Consider the following 14,134-nt stretch of genomic DNA (forward strand, 5'->3'; position numbering starts at 1 on the left):
ACAAAGACTACTCAGTACAAGTGCCTTTCTCGTGCACGTGGTGAAACTCTTCATTGTTTCTCAACATGTATCATGCACATCTGTCCCAATCAATCAATCGATCTTTCTCTCTCTCCTTTACTGTCTGTTTGTCGATCTGTCTGTCGATCTGTCTGTCTGTCTGTCTGTCTGTCTGTCTCTCTCTCTCTCTCTTTGTTTCTCTCTCTCTCTCTCTTCCCCCCTCTCCCCAACCTCGCTCTCTCCCCTTCTCTTTTTACATTTAGTCAAGTTTTGACTAAATGTTTTAACGTAGAGGGGGGAATCGAGACGAGGGTTGTGGTGTATGTGTGTATGTGTGTGTGTGTGTGTGTGTGTGTGTGTGTGTGTGTGTGTGTGTGTGTGTCTGTCTGTGTGTGTGTGTGTGTGTGTGTGTGTGTGTGTGTGTGTGTGTGTGTGTGTGTGTGTGTGTGTGTGTGTGTAGAGCGATTCAGACCAAACTACTGGACCGATCTTTATGAAATTTGACATGAGAGTTCCTGGGAATGATATCCCCGGACGTTGTTTTCTTTTTTTTCGATAAATACGATGACGTCATATCCGGCTTTTTGTAAAAGTTGAGGCGGCACTGTCACACCCTCATTTTTCAATCAAATTGATTGAAATTTTGGCCAAGCAATCTTCGACGAAGGCCGGACTTCGGTATTGCATTTCAGTTTGGTGGCTTAAAAATTAATTAATGACTTTGGTCATTAAAAATCTGAAAATTGTAAAAAATTAAATTTTATAAAACGATCCAAATTTACGTTCATCTTATTTCTAAATCATGTTCTGATTCAAAAAACACATAAATATGTTATATTTGGATTAAAAACAAGCTCTGAAAATAAAAAATATAAAAATTATGATCAAAATTAAATTTCCGAAATCGTTTCAAAAACTATTTCATCTTATTTCTTGTCGGTTCCTGATTCCAAAAACATATAGATATGATATTTTTCGATTAAAAACACGCTCAGAAAGTTAAAACGAAGAGAGCTACAGTAAAGCGTGCTATGAAGCACAGCGCAACCGCTGCCGCGCCAAACAGGCTCGTCACTTTCACTGCCTTTTGCACTAGCGGCGGACTACGTTCAGTTTCATTCTGTGAGTTCGACAGCTACTTGACTAAATGTAGTAATTTCGCCTTACGCGACTTGTTTATTTGTTTTATCTTTCTGTGTTTCTCCTTCTCCTTATGCTCATTTAAAGTTTCTTTTTTGAGTATAATTAGATATTGTTTTGCGTGTGTGTGTGTGTGTGTGTGTGTGTGTGTGTGTGTGTGTGTGTGTGTGTGTGTGTGTGTGTGGGTGCCAGTGTGTGTGTGTGTGTGTGTGTGTGTGTGTGTGTGTGTGTGTGTGTAGCTAGGGGTAATTTCTTCTTTCTTAAGTAATGTATATCTTTTATTATCATCTTTAAAGTCGTAGATGTTCTACTGCATTGGAGCTGCAAAGTGTTGTTAAGTGTGTGTTTATTTGTGTTTGTTTTCTTTTGATATGATGTTTTTTGTTTAACAAACAAAAACCAAGACGAAGATGAAGGTGACAGGACTAGTTCTCGCTGTACTGCTGTTTGTGACTGTGGCTGTGGCCTCTGACGCAAACGACGAGGCGGAAATAACCGAGTTTGAGGTAAAAAAAAAATTTAAAAAAAATTAAAAAAATGAGAGAGTGACATTCAAAATGTCCTAGCCCGTTATGTTATTGGTTGATGATCTTAGTAAGAAAGTAAGTCATTGATTTCTCTATTTTTTTTCTTTTTGTTCAAAGTGCTTACCCATTTGTATGACTGTATTTAATTTGTTAAATAACCGTTGCGTTCAAAGAAAAAGAAAAATATGCTTGGACGCTGACAGGTGCTTTCTGTGTGTTTTAAATGTTTATTAGTGTGTTCGCTGTTTGGTTTGTTTGTTGTCCTTTTTCTTTTTTGGGGTTGTGTGTGTGTTTGTGTGTGTGTGTGTGTGTCTGTCTGTCTGTGTGTGTGTATGTGTGTGTGTATGTGTGTTTGTGTGTGTGTGTATGTGTGTGTGTGTGTACGTACTATGTGTGTGTGTGTGTGTGTGTGTGTGTGTGTGTGTGTGTGTGTGTGCGTGTGTGTTTGTTTTAAATTTGTTTATTTTACACAAACGAAATGTCCAATGACAAGCCGTGCTATGAAGTGCGTTTGGTGAGAGGAGGAGATGATGCATTGCTCCGCGTGTTGCAGGGGTCCAGGCAAGCACGATCTGGCCCGGAGGCTCTGGATGGTGAGTGGTGGTCAGCACACGTCATTAAGTCTGTAGATGTTATTTTTTCTTTCTGTTAGTCCTGTGTTGACGCCTCTTCGACAAGCGCTTAGAACTGTACCCACGGGATACGTGCGATATTACCTGCTATTCAGACTTGGTCGTGTGACAGACGTTTTCTTCCACACGAGATTACGTTGATTGTCTAACGAAGCCGTCAGGCTGAGTTAGACATCAGCTAATCGAGTGTGGAAGAAAACTCTGTCACACGACCAAGTCGGAATAGCATTTATGTCTCACAGCTTCAACAGAGGAGAGAACAAACACGTTTTGCGTACTCAGGCTTGATAAACCTAAACACAGGAGCAGCCATTGTGGAGAGATCTACTTTTTGACGAAAGTGACCGAACAACTATGAATGACGTCTCGGTATATGTGAATGACGTCACAATCATCGTCACAGTCTGTATCTTTTGAAGCATTGCAATCTTCATGACGTCTTTCTGTGTCTGCATCCGCGAAATGTTTGTTCTTTCCGGGATCTTTGTCATCTATGTTCATAACTCTGTCCTTCTAGATTCAGACTAACAAGCCTCGTGAGCGAGCCACTTTCCAATGGCAGCTAAATTCGCGTATGGAAACAGTTCTGTCGTCTGGAATGCCGTTTTCAGTATTCTCAGCGTTGAAGAATTTGTAAAGAGAAGAAACGATAACAGCAGGAGAAATAAAAGTCGTGTGTGCAATTTCATTTTCATTTCATTTTTATTACTTTATTGTCCCATCGCTGGGAAATTCGGGTCGCTTCCTCCCAGTGGAAAGCTAGCAGCAACGGAGTCGCGCTACCCAGGTGTCTGCGTGTTTAGGTGTATTCAACCACCTGCACTTATGGCAGAATGACCAAGGTCTTTTACGTGCCATTGTGATGACACGGGGGTGGGACATGGCTTCCGTCTCTGGGTCTGCACATAAAGTTGACCCGTGTCCGTCCCGGCCCGAATTCGAACCTGCGACCTTCCGATCACAAGTCCAGTGCTCTACCAACTGAGCTACCGGGCACCCGGTAGAGGGAAGATTTGGGGCTTATGGAGGGAAGATTTCGAGTTGAATCCGTTCTTGCACATGCTCCAAAGCGTGTAACATACAATCTTGCACACGTTTGCTTTAGTAGTGGCAAAGAAGGAAAGCGTGTGATATAAGCTTCCTATTGATTGATTGATATGTGATTAGCAGGTTGACATTATCCCTCAGACAAGTGTACACAGTGGAACCCCCACTTTTGAGACCCCGTCATTTAAGACTTTCTCCTTTCTAAGACCTTGCCTTTTTCAGATTTTCTGTTCATAACCTCTGTACATTTACCCCCAATTTAAAACTTCCTCCTTTCTAAGACCTGGCCTTTTCAGATTTTCTGTTCATAACCTCTGTACATTTACCCCCAATTTAAAACTTCCTCCTTTCTAAGACCTTGCCTTTTCAGATTGTCTGTTCATAACCTCTGTACATTTACCCCGTCATTTAAAACTTCCTCCTTTCTAAGACCTTGCCTTTTCACATTGTCTGTTCATAATCTCTGTACATTTACCCCGTCATTTAAAACCTCCTCCTTTCTAAGACCTTGCCTTTTCAGATTTTCTGTTCATAACCTCTGTACATTTACCCCCAATTTAAGACTCCCTCCTTTTTAAGACCTGATTTATTTTCTTAGATTTGTTGAGATCCTAAAAGGGGGGTTCCACTGTACAGCATTTTTCAGGTGTGAGGATTTGATTTATGTGTAAAGATCGTGTGTGATGAGAGTGTCTTAGTAAAAGTGTTATATGGTTTGAATTCATAATTATTTTTTTTATTTTTTATTTATGAGTGTATGTAGTGAACGTATGTGAGAATGTGAGTACTGGTCTGTGATTTGTTCAGAAGACAAATGTCTATATTATGTTACACATTTAGAACATAAAATTGCATTGAATTGAAATACACAAACATGGTATAGTGTGATCTTTCTCGTTAGACGCGTCCTCACTCGGGGGTGTGCATGTTTATAAAAACATCAGAGTTCATGTATGAACTGTTACTTATTATTCTGTATATGTACCATCACAGGTCTGATGGTGGCGACCAGTTCTCAACATTTCAGCAATTTAATAATAATAATAACTGGACATTTGTAAGTGCCTAACCTATGGCTCTAGGCCCTTTACAAAAGAACATATAATTCTGCAATTTTGTGTCAAAACATTGTTCACACACATTACGTATAGTAACATTTGAACCGTCAGTGACGTCAGTAGAATAAAGTGGATATTGTAAAACATTTTGTCCGTGGTCTTGTTTTTACTACTGTAGTTGAAATTCAGTATCCTGAATAGTACACAGACAACAGTTTTAAGTTTATTGTGTCACACTTGTTATCAAAATGCAGTGTCCTGGATTACACTTTCACTCCACCCTCGTACACACATGTGAACACACCATTGCAGAGAGGTGATGGACTTTGATTTACAACTCAGAGACCTATGAAGCAGCATTGTCATACCTGCGCAAACATCACATTAAAAATCAGGCATATTCTCCTGTTACAGCCAAGATAAAATCTAAAGTCATTTAGATCAGCTACCTACTTTCAAACATAAACTTATTAGAGCAGGTAGACGCGTTTTTGAAATTAATCATAAATGTCACAGCCTTTGATCGAGTTGGTCAATTCGTACGGACATATGGACAAGGTATTTCACAAGTCCCTTGGCAATAACTAATAAATAAGGAGCACGTATATTTACCCTTAAATAGAGTTTGCCCTTTGGCATATTTCAACGTTTCCGCTAATTAGCATTAATCTGCCGAAAACAACCAATATCTCCTCATCAGTCAGGCATCCGCGTCTATCCTTCACGATCTACTTACGATCTACTTACGATTAATCACTACATTCTATAACTGTCCATGTCAAGGACGCCCGAGGTAATAAACCGACAACACGTTTAGATGGCTTTTTTTTTATTTTATTTTTAACTTTGCATTGGATATATGGAGCTATGGAACCAATAGTCGTCGTCATGCTCAACTTCACAACGTCTGCCATACCACCAGCTACTATCTTCAAGAATCCTGCCTCCTCTTTAGTCGAACACTCATATTCGTCCATCCACCCACCCTCCAACTCTCACGCCTATGCCTCCACCCACCAACCTACCGGCACGCTTGGCCTAGTGGTAAGGCGTCCCCCCCGTGATCGGGAGGTCGTGGGTTCGAACCCCGGCCGGGTCATACCTAAGACTTTAAAATTGGCAATCTAGTGGCTGCTCCGCCTGGCGTCTGGCATTATGGGGTTAGTGCTAGGACTGGTTGGTCTGGTGTCAGAATAATGTGACTGGGTGAGACATGAAGCCTGTGCTGCGACTTCTGTCTTGTGTGTGGCGCACGTTATATGTCAAAGCAGCACCGCCTTAAAATGGCCCTTCGTGGTCGGCTGGGCGTTAAGCAAACAAACAAACAAACAAACTCACGCTACTATCCCTCCACTCACCTTGAGCGACTTTAGCCTAAAAAAAAGACCAACAGCTTACTCGCTCGTTAATTCTGCAATTCCGTGTCAAAACATTGTTCACACACATTACGAAACATTTACAAGTTTGAACCGTCAGTGGCGTCAGTAGAATATGGTGGATTTGGAGTAAGTAATGCTGCATGGAGTAGCCTACTCATATATATTTGTTTGTAAATCTACAGCAACAGCAACAAAAGCATCAACATGTAATTCAATTAAAGAGATACGATATTGATTTAAAAAACAAAACAAAAAACCCCGTCACTTTTTGACCTTCTCTTTCGAAGTTAAATTTCTGACCTCAGAAGCCAAATAAAGTTTCAAAATATGTAATAACGTGAATAATGGCGTCACGTACAAATTCTGTCACTTCTTCAGCATGTCTCCCAGGGAAGTGACAAAGAGCTTCGAGAACGAAATTTGTCTCGGTGACCTCAACATCTCAGCAGTAAAAATCAATGGTGAGGTCACCGCCAGGCTGTGCATGAATCGGTATCGTATATCATTATAGTGGGGGCCCCGGTCGCTCAGTTGGTAGAGCACCGGACGTGTGATCCTAGTGTCGCAGGTTCGAATCCGGGCCGGGTCAACTTTATGTACAGACTCAAAGGCGGTATTCATGTTCCACCACCGTGTCACCACTGTGGCACGTAAAAAACCTCGGTCATTCTGTAATAAGTGCAGGTGGCTGATTACACCTAAACACGCACACACCTGGGAAGCGCGACTCTGTTGCTGCTAGCTTTCCACTGGGAGGAAGCGACCCGAATTTTCCAGCGATGGGACAATAAAGTAATGATACTGAAAATGAAATTAACAAAAACGTTTGCAACAGCAACAAAAGCTTCAGCACTGTATCAACTCAAAGTAATTTTTCTTTTGTTTTTAGCAGAGGCTGAAGAAGAACGCCCACTGCGCAAGACTAAGAAGCGTGCCTTCGGCAGACGTCGCCAAGTGGGCAGGAGGAGAGTCACCACCACCAATGACGGAGGCTTCGGTGGAGGAGCTTATTAGAGAGACTCGGTACCAGGGGAAAACATCTGCTACGGACCAATAACTTCAGTCTGCTGCGGATCATCTTCTGTTTCCTGATTATGAGACGTAAAGTGTTTTCCAATATTTAATATGTTGCAAGATGAAACACCAATCGAAAACATTGAAACAATAATGAAATAGAAATTGAAACTTCTGAATTGCAAAACAAATCATTCACTTTTGTGTTGATGTTGAAAACAAAAACGTCTGTTTTCTTCTGTTAGAGTAAAACAATAAAAGAGATAGAAGTTCTTATGTATTCTGTCTGTTGATATAGTGTTTTTAAACGCATCCCGGCGGGGACACACACACACGCACACAAACACACCCACACACGCACACAACTACACACACACACACACGCACACGCATACACACACACACGCACGCTCGCACGAACACCCCCCCCCCACACACACACACACACACACACGCACGCAACTACACACACACACACGCATACACAAACACATGCACGCTCGCACGAACAACCCCCCCACACACACACACACATATATACATACACACACACACACTCACACTTACTCTCTCTCTCTCACACACACACACACACACACGCACGCACGCACAAACGACCACACGCACACACACACACACACACACGCACGCACACACACTCACCGTTCTCTCTCTCACTCGCAAACACACACACGCACACACACACACAAGCGCGCACGCACGCACGTACGAACGAACGACCACACGCACACACACGAATACGCACACCCACACACAAACACAACTACATACACTCCGCACACACACACACGCACACGCACCTACACACACACACACGCACATACACACACACACGCACGAACGAACAACCACACACACACACACTTTCTCTCTCTCACACACACACTCACGCACACACACACACACACACACACACACACACGCACGCACGCACGAACGACTACACACACACACACACACGCGCGCGCACACAGACACTCACACACACACTTACTTTTTTGCTCACACACACACACACACACACACACACACACACACACAAGGACGCACGCACGAACGACCACACACACACACACACACACACACGCGCGCACACAGACACTCACACACACACTTACTTTTTTGCTCACACACACACACTCACACACATAAACACTCTCTTCCTCTTCCTTTACATCTCACACACACACACATGACCAAGGCCGAAGGACGAGGTTGATATTGATGTAACAATTGGCGATATGATCCCCCAGGTCCAACAACAAATGCTCGTCTGACAACAAGCCACCAAACATCGTTTTTGTCATCATTTTGGAAGAGCAAAAGTACGCGCAATAATAGACGGGAATCCCTATTCTGAACGTTTATTTTTAGAATGCAATTAAAGGCCCCAAAACGCGTCAGAAGTTTGAGATAACACGTCATACTAATCTGTGACGTCATATGCCTTTTCTTGTAAGTTTTTTTTAGGGGAAAGTTGCCTGAAATCGTTAATTGCAGTGCCAACAAGAGGCGAAGCCTTCAAGGCTCACGTAAGAAATCGACAAACAGTAACACAAACTCAATCACTCCGTCACACATACACACACACACACACACACACACACACACACACACACAGTAAGCATAGGTGAAACTGTGCAAGAAAGCGAGACCCTGGATCTGCCAAGTAGTCTCGGCCCGCTCACAATAACAATGACCGAGACTTTCAGTAATTCCTTTGTGTGACGTCTAACCCTCTTACGTCATAATGTGACGTCTTCAAATAGTTTCTATCACACACGTCAAACACTTTTGACCGAGACTGACGTAATCCATAGACTCGGAAATGTTAAAGTTTCTATCACACACACACACACACACACACGCACGCACGCACAGACAGACAAAGTTTATCATCGCATAGGCTACACTTACGTGAGCCAGAAATTCAAAGGAAGATGAAGGTGACTGAACTGGTTCTCGCTGTAGTGCTCTTTGTGGCTTGTTGTGGCCTCTGACGTCAATGACGAGGCGGAAATAACCGAATTGGAGGTAAGAAAATCAGATTAAAAGCGAACTAATCACGTTTTATTTTGCCTGTTAGTACATTTTGCTTGTTCAATACGCAGTTTTAAATACATTGTTTCTGTTTCAGACTTACAGACAAGAAAGAGCTGCCCTGGAAGCATTGAGCACAAGTACATCTTAATTAGTATTGTCAATTAACAAACAATCTCGTTCACACCAGGTTCACGCACAAACACACAGACCACACACACTCACACATCCCCATTATGGGGTTATAAGTGCTAGGACTGGTTGGTCCGGTGTCAGAATAATGTGACTGGGTGAGACATGAAGCCTGTGCTGTGACTTCTGTCTTGTGTGTGGGGCACGTTATATGTCAAAGCAGCACCGCCCTGATATGGCCCTTCGTGGTCGGCTGGGCGTAAGCAAACAAACAAACAAACAAACTCTCGCACACACAAACACACACTGACACTTCAGCACACACGAACACGCCACCACCACCCTTCCCCGCCACACACACACACACACACACACTCACAGGAAATGGGCACCACCCACGGCAGACGTCGCCAGGTGGGCCGGAGGAGGTACACCGACAGCTACCGTATCTAGTTCAATTCCTGACGGATGGGCTTATTAAAGGCGCAATCTTTTCTGCAAAAACATATTTTAGCAGATAACCACGTTATGTCCTAAATAGTCGCTAGTACTGGGGAGACAGAAATAGTAAGTTAGTCAGTCAGTCCGTAAAAACTGTTTAGGGGTCCATCAGCTCTTTTTCATTTTATTGCTTTATTGTTCCATCGCTGGGAAATTCGAGTCGCTTCCTCACAGTGGAAAGCTAGCGAGTTCGGGCTGTTACAATTAAAGGATTACACCTCAACTTAATTGGACGAAGTCTACCTCACGAAACTGGATGCACAAAGCGGCTATGGCGCTGATTTTTCGGTAAAACGACTTCGAGAAGTCGACTTTAGGGCCATCCCTTTACTTGGGCAGATAACCAAAACAATATCCTGACTATTTCCTGAGCAGAAAGGGGGTTTTCAATTATTGTATTTATTTATGGACACTAGTTCGACGGCAATCTGTAAAATTAATTCCTTACAACATTCTCACTCTACTCAGGAATTATGCATTCAGAATGTTGAAGTTTGTTATGTGTCCACATGGAGGGATGTTCTTTTATCTCATGTGGAAGCTTGGCTTGATCTGAGCAGGCGAGCTAAACTGTTTCCATTGGAAGGAAGTGCTGTGCCTTTGAAAGAAAGTCACCATCATTAAAGCGATCAACAATATATCTTCCACAACCAAGCTGCATTCATGTAGCTCGATCTGTGGTTGCACTGAATCCTAAAGATGAACGTAAGCTTATGTGTGTCTTGTAAAACATTGGAGAAGCACATTCTTTCTTTCTTTATTTGGTGTTTAACGTCGTTTTCAACCACGAAGGTTATATCGCGACGGGGAAAGGGGGGAGATGGGATAGAGCCACTTGTCAATTGTTTCTTGTTCACAAAAGCACTAATCAAAAAATTGCTCCAGGAGCTTGCAACGTATAGTAGGCCCTACAATATATTACCTTACTGGGAGAATGCAAGTTTCCAGTACAAAGGACTTAACATTTCTTACATACTGCTTTACTAAAATCTTTACAAAAATTGACTATATTCTATACAAGAAACACTTAACAAGGGTAAAAGGAGAAACAGAATCCGTTAGTCGCCTCTTACGACATCAGGCATGAAAACTGAAAAAAAAAATACTGAAAACAAAATTCGAAGGCGCGTAGCGCCAAGACTTCTAGGGGGGTCCGGGGGCATGACCCCCCGAAAAAATTTTTTACAAGGCTGCAATTTGGTGCAATCTGGGGCTATCTGAGCCTTAAAATTGGATTCAAACATGGCCCCAAAACTATTTTACTATAACTATGACTAGGAAAAGAAGAAAAAAAAATACGGAAAAGAAAAAAAAGTACGGTTTATTTTTTTCAAAAGTACGGAAAATACGGAGAATTTTCATGCCTGGACATGCTGGGGAGCATCGAGTAAATTCTTCCCCCTAACCCGCGGGGTGTTGAAATAGCGCTGTTGCATACTGATTACTGAATGAAATAGAGATCAGCGTATATTTGCCTTGTCCCATTCATTGTCTGCATGTCTATTTGTCCTGTGTGTCAATGTCCTTCCACGTAACATATTACTTTCATCCTTCCCAAGTCAGACATTTGTACTTGGGATAAAATTATATAACAAGAAGGGCAAAGCCCATACGACTCACATGCTTGACCTTGACATGACCTTGACCTTCAGGGTCAAGGTCAAATAAATAAAACCTAGCAATGACATCATACACTAAGAACTGCTTTACACATTTTTCCTACCAAAATACATGTGACCTTGACCCAAGGTCAAGGTCATCCAAGGTCATGCAACACAAAGCTGTTAATTCAAGACATAGGAAGTACAATGGTGCTTATTGGCTCTTTCTACCATGAGATTTGGTCACTTTTAGTGGTTCACTACCTTATTTTGGTCACATTTCATAAGGGTCAAAGTGACCTTGACCATATGTGACCAAATGTGTCTCATGATGAAAGCATAACATGTGCCCCACATAATTTTTAAGTTTGAAACAGTTATTTTCCATAGTTCAAGGTCAAGGTCACTTCAAAATATGTATACAATCCAACTTTGAAGAGCTCCTGTGACCTTGACCTTGAAGCAAGGTAAACCAAACTGGTATCAAAAGATGGGGCTTACTTTGCCCTATATATCATATATAGGTGAGGTATTCAATCTCAAAAACTTCAGAGAAAATGGGAAAAATGGGAAAAATAGCTGTTTTTTAGACAACATTTATGGCCCCTGCGACCTTGACCTTGAAGCAAGGTCAAGATGCTATGTATGTTTTTTGGGGCCTTGTCATCATACACCATCTTGCCAAATTTGGTACTGATAGACTGAATAGTGTCCAAGAAATATCCAACGTTAAAGTATTCCGGACGGACGTCTGGACGGACGGGGGGGACGGACGGACGGACGACTCGGGTGAGTACATAGACTCACTTTTGCTTCGCATGTGAGTCAAAAAGCTGTCCATGTATAAGCCAACACATACACTCTCAAACAGGACTTGCATCCCACACTTTTCACATTAATAATGTACATAATATCTCTTCAATATCTTGCATAACACTCAAACCACCCATGTACTTCAGGATCTACAAGACTGGCAAACATGAAACACTTTTGTTCAATTTCATTCAAATCATCACAAAGTTCAGAATAACCTACATGTATCTGCAAATGTTGACAGAGCTGTGTGGTAAATGAAAAAGAAATCGAGTGTCTACTTTGGAGACTTTCCCAAGATAAAGGCACCATTTGCAGAGTAAATGTAAGTCCATCTCGGCTGGCATAATGCTTTGAATGGCAAACTCAAAAAAGAAAACCATCAATACTGAATTTAAAGTAATAATAAATACATTTAATCAATCAATCAATCAATATGAGGCTTATATCGCGCGTATTCCGTGGGTACAGTTCTAAGCGCAGGGATTTTTATTTATTAATTTTTTTCATGCAATTTATATCGCGCTCATATTCAATGCCGTGTGAGATGGAATTTTTTTTACACGATACATCACGCATTCACATCGGCCAGCAGATCGCAGCCATTTCAGCGCATATCCTACTTTTTAACGGCCTATTATTCCAAGTCACACGGGTATTTTGGTGGACATTTTTGTCTACAAGTATGCCTATACAATTTTGCCAGGAAAGACCCTTTTGTCAATCGTGGGATCTTTAACGTGCACACCCCAATGTAGTGTACACGAAGGGACCTCGATTTTTCGTCTCATCCGAAAGACTAGCACTTGAACCCACCACCAAGGTTAGGAAAGGGGGGGAGAAAATTGCTAACGCCCTGACCCAGGGTCGAACTTGCAAACCTCTCGCTCCCAAGCGCAAGTGCGTTACCACTCGGCCACCCAGTCCACAAGCCTGTTTTGTTTGTAGCTTGGTTATTGAAGAAATGAGTAATGAATCCATCAGTATGAACATGTTAAAATGTTTTTGTGTCAAGAAGTATAATGTACAAATATATGCTCACACACACACAATCAAACAAAATATAACCACACACACTCACACACAAAGATATGCACGGACACTCGCACACATATAACGATATGCACGCACACTCACGTCACATATAACCACAAAGATATGCACACACACTCACACACAAATATAACCACAAAGATGTGCACGCACACACACAATCATAACCACAAAGATATGTACACACACTCACATACACACACTCACACCAGACACTGACAATCTCCTGAAACTATCAACTGATTTATTTCATAAGCACCAGCACGCACATTTACACACCATGACAAGTATTGAGTAACCAGTGCATCCATGTCAGAATGAAACCTTAAAGGTGCTGTTCTTCTCACACAACCTGTCATGTTCTTCACAGTCACTACAGATCTTACATGGGACAAGTTCATCCTGCCATTTTGAAATGTACCAAAACTCTAGTGGGGCTGCTACCTGTAATATTTCCTTAATATCTTTTCCTGAATGAAAGGCACACTCCTTCTCATAAAAACAGTTGGTTAAAGACCAAGTGGAGGGATAGTCGTATCCCATATAAACCCCTGACCAGATCTGAGACGATGACCTTAAAGGTGGTCGTCTACATTTTTGCTTTTTTTCAATAATCTTATGGTTAGATTTCGCTAAAAAGTTATGTCAGATGATGAATGAACCATGGGGAAAAAAGTGATAGAAAAAAAAAATATATGTAAAAAAAAAATTATTTTTGGGTAGCGTGACTCACGCCTAAACAAGTGCAGCAACAGTTTGACACTGGAGCGCTGTCCAAGCTTTTTTTTAAACACACGAAATGCACGGGATTTGAGAGGAGTTTTGCGCTTGGCATTTTCCAAATAAGGATATCCTACTATGAGTACTACGCTGGAATACTACAATGACTTTTCAAACGGCTACACTGGCTTCGTCTTTCCCGATCGAAAGGGGGTGTATTGTTGATATTTGTAGATAATAGACTCTGCATTTTAATGGTCAAATGGCGATTTAGGTATAAAAATGTAGACAAGGACCTTTAACTGTTGACGCGGCGCGGGAAGGATTGTGCCTTTAAATCTGATGTCATTAAAGAAATAAATAGAGACAAAATTCCCAGGCAACACAGAAAGCAAACCAGACTGTACATTTTTGGTGTGTATCCAGGCTGAGTAATGTATGCATGCAGAGTAAAAG

This window comes from Littorina saxatilis, linkage group LG14 (assembly GCF_037325665.1).
Source record: "Littorina saxatilis isolate snail1 linkage group LG14, US_GU_Lsax_2.0, whole genome shotgun sequence".
Lineage (NCBI taxonomy): Eukaryota > Metazoa > Mollusca > Gastropoda > Littorinimorpha > Littorinidae > Littorina > Littorina saxatilis.